Source organism: Camellia sinensis, chromosome 4, assembly GCF_055761805.1.
Source record: "Camellia sinensis isolate YWXY chromosome 4, ASM5576180v1, whole genome shotgun sequence".
Taxonomy (NCBI): domain Eukaryota; kingdom Viridiplantae; phylum Streptophyta; class Magnoliopsida; order Ericales; family Theaceae; genus Camellia; species Camellia sinensis.
In genome coordinates, this window is record NC_138964.1 from 39,787,953 (window position 1) to 39,795,814 (window position 7,862).

A 7,862-nucleotide genomic window follows, 5' to 3' on the forward strand; every position below is an offset into this window, starting at 1 on the left:
ACACTGAAATCCAAGGTTTTTGACATGGGCCGTAATGACATAATGTTGGCTTTAGATCTGACTTTGATTGAAGAACGCTGAGATCGTGCTCGTGTGTATGACGCGGTATCAACAACAGCTTGCCAAGTTATATAACCAGTGCGTACAGTTGCGTCATTATACACCTAGAGAACTGGTCCTCAAGAAAGTGCTTCATGCTACTAAGAATGCAACATATGGTAAATTATGCCCCAACTGGGATGGTCCTTATCATATTGATTCGATTGCCGGAACAGGGGCATATCGGCTTTCAGACATGGCTGGCAGAAATTTGCCACGCCCCTGGAATTCGACCCGTTTGCGTAAATTTTATCATTAAGCCAACTTGTACAATATGCTAGTTTGTTTCTAATTTTTGTTATTATGCTAACATGTACACATCTACGAATTCCGCAATGTAGTGCCTTTTTGTAGACACCCCATTTTTGACCGCCCTTAAGACTTGGACGCGACTGATGGTTTACATGGTGGAGAAAGGTGTGCAGGGGAAAGGTTCAGTTTCTTCGGCAAACAGAGAGTCAAAACTCAACTTCATACCCCTTTTTTGACCAAAACAATCTTGATCAAAAGATTTTAGACCTTAAAACTCTCTCTTCAAAATGTTTTTGAAATAAAGTTTCTACGATGTTCCAACGCTCGCATTTTGTTAAATGTTGTACTTTTCGGTAAACCAAGCAAGGACAAAGCAGAAATGAATGAAAGAGAGATGAAATCTTTGAAAAATCTTTCAAAACACCTTACTTAGGGGTCTGAAGCTGAAGAAAAGAAGAGAAGAGGGAAGAAACCCAGTTGGGGGAGAAAATGGGCATGAACTGTTAAGAAAGAGTCGAGCAACCCTCGCCGAATCGGGCCTATTCATTTGCATACTTGGAATCAAGATATGAGGCCACCACCGTTGGAAAGAAGACTTCTGGGGCTTCATTTTTCACTCAAGAATCTCCTAAAGCCAATTCCGGACGAGGGAGATATGGTTGATTGAAGTAGGGCATCACTCCGGTTGGACCGAATCTGCGCGGCTTCACCAAAACAGGCATAACTTTTTGCACAGGAGGAATTTTGAAGTAGGGCTTCACTCCGGTTGGACCGATTTCTGATTTCGTATGCTTCATACACTTGCCATGTAAACCATGTTTGCTAGTCAAAATTGCATGCTACTTTCATCCATCTTGCTAGCAATTTTTGGCCATGCTTTGAACTAGAAATGTTCATGTTTTGGGACTGCCTTGGCTCTGTCTTCATGGTTCATGATCAAATAATGCATGCTTTGTATAGTTATAAGTCATTCCATGTGCCTGGTTTCGAGTTTCGGGGTTCATCTCATGCATCGGGTGCCATTTTTCCATGTTTCGGGGCTGTTTAGCATCATATTTCAGTGCTGGAATTTGTGAGTTTGTATGCCATCTTGCATCCCTTGCCATGCCTTGTTAGAGTTGCATGTTATGCCTAGGATCGGTCCTCGGTTTGCGTGCATGTGTGCACGCATTTCGATAGTCCGATTCTCACCTAATGGCTGCTGATGTGAGTGTGGCTGAGGTCCACTCATGTTGGTGTAAGTCCATCGTGCATTATGAATGCCTTTTCGTTTCATAGCATTGCGTATGCTAGGTTGCCTGTTAGAGCTTTGTGTATGCCATGTTACATCGAGCATTGTGTATGCCATCTCATAGCATTGCGTATGCTAGGTTGTATGTTAGTCGTATTGTGTATGCCATCTCATTTGCATTGTGTTTGGGATAGGAGTTAGCCCAAGCACGGGAAACGAGGGACGTTTCGTACTCCGAGTGACAGAACGTGTCTCAATTCCCTGTTACCGACACTCTGGATTACCTATGATGGAGTTTAGGTCTTGTTGTGTTTTCATGTGCATTCATCTCATATTGAGTCGTGCAATTCGATTCCTCGGCCATCATGCATCGAGATGCGTAATTGGTGGCACGAGGATCGAGGACTACACTCCCTGAAGAGTAGTCATGCATACATATGTGAAAATACTTTGCCATGCCCCTGTGTTGCTCTCTGTTGCAGCAAATTAGAAATCGGTAGCCTTCCGGATCTTGACACACATCCCGAGAACAATTGCAAACAGAGACGAACCGGGGCATCGCAATGGATTTCCGCCCAAGGTAACTCGAGCATGCATCATCCATCATTCGGAACAGAGCTGAGGCGGTCCACGGATTTGCTTGCAATTTACTACTTTCCTAGATTAATTTGCTAATTAATTAGGATTTTGTACTTATTCGGACTGTACTATTTATTCGGGACTGTATATTATTTATTCGGACCCTCCGAGTGAGGGCACAACTGTAATAAGTGTGCGTGTGTGTGATGTATGTCTTTCAACCCCACGTCTTTCTCCTTTTTATTTACTAGCTTATGATGGTTAGATTAGGGCATGTTTCAATTAGCATACAGTATGATAGCATGTTTGCATTCATTCGTCTGTATTGCATGCACCGGGCTCGGCGCATCATACTAACTGCATTTGTATTTCAATTCCAAATTGAATACTTGTTAGTTGTAGCATTTTGCATGCCATCTTTAGAATAGCCAAGCCTATCTTAGTTGCATCTTGCATGTGTTGCATTAGGCATTTCTGTATAGTTAGGATCATGCATAGATTTCTAACATAGCTTTTGTTTTGGCTTAGAGTACTCGGTAAGTTTTGTGCTTTAGCATCCTTGCATGCGTGTAAGTGACTGCCATGATAGCATGCTTACCATGAGGCTATATGCTTATGTGATATACCTGCCTGAATGCCTGTGGGTGAAGGTTGGGTTATTTGGATTGGAACAAATCATTGACTATGAGTTTTAAGCCCGCTAGATAGTGGCAAAATCATGTTTTCTTAAGCCCACCCGAGGGTGGCAAATCCACGTCTTAGCCTACTTGCGGGTAGCACCATCAAACCATCTTTCAAACAAACAAACATGAAATGTTTTGTTCCAATTCAGGCGACCCAGTCTATACTTGTATGTTGTGCGCATCACATAGTAAATCTAGGCTAATAACCGGAATAAGAACGCATGAAGTTTTCAAAACTAGATATCATGGTTAGTAGAGGCCGATCTTTGATCGGGCGAGCGGGGGTACTCACGAAGTGACCTTCCCCAATCGTACCCAAGTTCCCAAGCCGAGGCAACTTTGGTGATGACGGACACGTGGCCTTACGCAACGAGTCAGGGTTTCCTAAATTTCCCAAAAATAAAATATTTAGGTGGCGACTCTGTATCTGGCAAAGCAGTCCATGTTTGGCATTTCTTTCAAAAAATCTGTTTTCTCAAAACGATTTGTCGGATTTTGACTCTTTGGTTCAGATTAAGAACCGTGACAATTTGTGAGTCTGAACTGCAGTGAACCCTAATACGAACAGAACGGGACTCATCCTCCCGGGGCGTTCGGGGACGTCTACAGTTTCTGGCGACTCTGCTGGGGATTTAGAGAACTTGACTCGAACTCATGATATCTTGTTTTGATTACACTTATGTGTTTCTTTGCATTGCATTTGTATTAGTGCGCCTAGGACACCGTGTTTGCCATCTGCTATTCCTGAGCGGTTTGCCAGAGGCTGCGTGCCATAAGGCTTACCGGTTACGGGCTCTGCCAGTATGGGAACACAAACCCCGATTTTACCGAGGCACCCTTTTGACCATTCGACCTAGTGCATATTCGGAATCCATAGTGACCATTCCAAACTAGGACAGGTTGCTTACCCGATAGGTTGTTTGAAGCCGCTGCGTGTGTAGTGAAACCCTATCTCCTGACAAAATAAGGCAGGGAAACCCTACCCCAACATAGGGGTGTTTTGGCTCTCACTTATCTGTTATGTGCTTTTAAAGTGCGTCTCTACAGGAATGCATGTATCAGTTTACAAGTCTGGTCATCAGGCCTGCGGGCACCAATTTAGTATTTTAGGATTCAGTTTACCAAAGGGTAACAGTTTACAGGCCGAATTTTGGGGCAGAATTTAGTAGAGGGCACAGTCATCCTGTTATGCTCATATCTGTTTTGGTGAAATCAGGCTGAGATGCTGCATGTTTTCTCTTTTGCTAGATAGTCCTGGAACTATAGCTTCAGAAGGCTTCGATATCCCCCGGGTACATTGGACTAGTGCTGATAGACTTTGTTAGGTCAGAAATTCAATTCAAGGGCAACCAGTGTTCTTTCGCTGAGGCAAGGCAAAGAAAAGCCAGTCAGGGCTCACCGGTTCATCTGATCCGTCAGTCGCCAGTCACATCACCTTTGTTCAGACTCAGCAGACCGTGATGGCATAGGGTTCGGAAGAATTTGTGGCCGTGATAGCAGCGCTAAATCAGGGAACTGCCATGCAGGTTGAGACCAGTATTGAAACGCAGCGCCCATCTGGGGTGTCTGCTTAGCAGTTCAAAAAGGCACAGGGCCTTAACTCCATTCCTAACATTGAGGATGGGTACACCGAGTCTACCGTATGGCTCCCAGACAGATTCAAAATGCCATATATTGACCGTTTTGATAGGTCTGGGGATCTAATGGTACATATCCGACTTTCTTGGATATCCTAAAGCCGATGGGTCTGACTAAGCCACAGAAACTCTCTCTGTATGGGAGAACACTGTCGGGTGTAGCAGCCACTTGGTACGCTAAGTTGGAGAATACAGTGAAGCAAAACTGGGAAGAATTGGCTGAGGCCTTTGTTGATCAGTATTCTTACAATACCCAAGTTGAAATGACCATCCAAGAGCTTGAAGCAACCCGCCAGAACCCAACAGAGCCTTTTGTGGAATTCGTTGCGAGGTGGAGAGCAAAGGCAGCACAAATGACAGATCGTCGCCCTTCTGAGAGGAATCAAGTGCAGATGATGGTGCGAAACCTCGAGCATGATATGTTGCAAAAGTTAATAGTCGCTCCACTATTCACTTTCAAAAGTCTACATGAACTAGGGGTTCAGGTCGAGAATGCGTTCAACAGTGGGATCATTCCCAGAACAAGGGAACCGACAAGGAGGATGATTTCAAAGAGTACCAATGCTGGAAGTAGCACTATTCCCGAACCCACTGAAATCAATACAGTCACCACAACCAACCCTTTTGCCAAACCAAGCCTACAAACCGTCGGCCCAGCCCGAGCTTAGGGCAGAACTTTCACGCCTCTCTATATGAGCCTGACTAGCGCACTAAAAGTCCTGATGGAAAGAGGGCATCTCAAACCCCTCGATCCTCAACCTCTGCCTGACCCACTCCCAGCCAGACATAACCCCTCCAAGTACTGTGTGTACCATCAGCAGTGCGGTCATGGCACCGACCGTTGCTACCGCCTTCGTCTTGAGGTCCAAAATCTCATCGACAATCGGATGATAGCTCCACCTTTAGACCCCAATGACCAAACATCTCCTGCCTACCTCAATCTTATCCATATACTGCCATCCACCTATGACCCCAGCATATACATCACCCCAGCCCATCTACCCAAGCCTGAGGTGTTTATCCCAGAAAGCATGGACTTATGCATGATGGGTGCACCTGAACCTTAATCATCTCAAACCCGTGAACCCACTACTTCTGAGCTGAAGAGAATGATCGAAGATCTTCAGAGAACTGTGACAGATTTGGCCTCCGGGACATTGGCTCCGTCATCAACCACATCACATACCAGGGAGTTCGTGTCAAAAGGCTCCCCAGTCTTGGAACGGGCTGTATTTGAGGAATGCCAATCCCTTGGCAAAGTGGAGGCGAGTGGAAAGAACAAGATAGGGGCGGACATGGATCCCCATGAACATCTTCTGTTGGCTGTTGAGGCTTTGAAAGCCGAGGGACTGAACAAAGAGCAAGTGCTCGCAGTTGTTGCAAAAACTGTGGACGACATTTTCGCCACTCAAGTTGGGGGCAGTTTGAATCAAGGGGCAAGCCGGGAGAAGGGTCGTTGTATCAGAAACGTTCCTTTCAGCTATAATCCTGCACTCAGAAGAGATCAACAAACCAGGCCAGCACTTGCCAATCCCTTTACTCGCAAAAATCCACAAACCTTGAAGTACCAACCCCGAGGTCAGAGGGTCTTCCATGCCCTCTATATGCCTTTGTCCAAAGCTCTCTAAGTCTTTTTTGGACAAGGCCATCTCAAACCACTTGAGCCTCGGCCTCTCCCAAATCCTCTTCCGGCTACGCATGATGCCGCCCAGTACTGTGCCTTCCATCAGCAAACTGGCCATACTACCGACAACTACTTCCGTCTTCGCCATGAAGTACAGGATTTATTTGACAACGGGGTCATTGCCGCACCAAGCTCTGCAAAGTCTATCGGCACTGGATCGGTGAACTTAGGGGATAATGTGATCATGTGATCGGGGGATGAACTAGCTGCGGGTGGCACTCGATTAAACTCCAAACGTGGGAATGGCACGCACTGTTCTGAGCAATACGCAAACACCAGTTTTTGTGCTTTCTAACTTGGGCATTGAGTCCGTCTTTTTGTTTTGTATAGAGTCAGTCTTTTCTTATTGAGTCAGTTGGGCCTGTCTTGTTGTACCGAGTCAGTCCTATTTGGCTGGAGTCGGGTGATTTCGGGGGTGTTACCTCGGACATCACTTGCTTGTTTTGTGTTTGACTTTTCGTTTTCTTTTGAGTCTGTTTTTGCCTTGGAGCCAGTAATGCCAACAGATTTGAATGAACAGCAGTGATTTTTGCATTCTTGTGTTCGCTTCTGCCTTGTGCCAGTTGTGCCAGAAGTTCTGAATGAAATGGCAATGCTTTCCACCTGCTCTTCTGTGCCTCGAACTCATTGCATTGACCTAAGTTTTTCAAAACCTTTTGAACACTGTGATGAAAATGAAGAGGAAAGAATTCCTCGGGATTTGCAAAAATTTGATCAATTGAGAGAAAGAGAGGCATGCTAAGCCCTTAATGAATGAAATCATGTTTGTTAACGTGAGTACTGAGAAGGATCCTAGCTTGATCCAGATTGGTTCTACATTGTCTTCCGCGCGAGCGATTAGTCGCCTTCTTAAAAGATTTCAAAAAAAAAATGTTTTGCGCAGTCCTGCAAAGACCTGTGTGGAATCGCTCTTGAGATTGTGCAGCTTAGGATCACTCTCAGCCTTGAGACTCGACCCCCCTTCACTTTCCGACCTTGAACCTTAACTTAGAATGTTCAACGGTCAACCGCAATGTGAGGCCTGTTTGGCCAGATTCGAAGCAGCCCTCGACCTAGGGGCAGAAAAATGTCAGATGTGCTCGGAGAGCCGAAGATGGATCATCCTACAAATCAATGAAGACTGGCAAGAATGCCAAATCCCAGAAGAGAAGAAAGAAGAAAGTATTGCTGAAGAACAACTGAGTTCCTATCCACAACACTAGGGGCAAATTTAGCCCCCATGGGATGGATTCCTGCATCGTGAGCGAACAACAGTCACTCTCCTGGATTTAGACGGATTCGAGATCTCAGAACCATTTGACATGGACCAAGCTACACTTTTACCCTTGAGAGGCTCGCTGGGCCGAAAACCCGGAAGGGCGACCCAGGCAAAAGTTAGAGCGAGAAAAAGAGAAAAGAAAAGAACAAAAGAGAAAAATGCAAAAAAAAAAAATGAAGAAAATGCAAAAAAATGAAAAGAAAAAAAAAAGAAGAAAAAGATGGAAAAAAGAAGAAAAGAAATGAAAAAGAACTGAAGAATATAGCTCGCAAGGTTGAAAACCCGCAAAGGGCGGCCTTGGCAAAAGTTAGAGCGCAAAAGGAGAGGTTAATACCCGAGTGTACCTTAACCCCGAACTACGTGAGGCTTGATTCCCATCTTTGGAATACGTAGGCACCTTCATTCTGAAGTCCAGCCGTAAAACACTGTGTCCATGTAA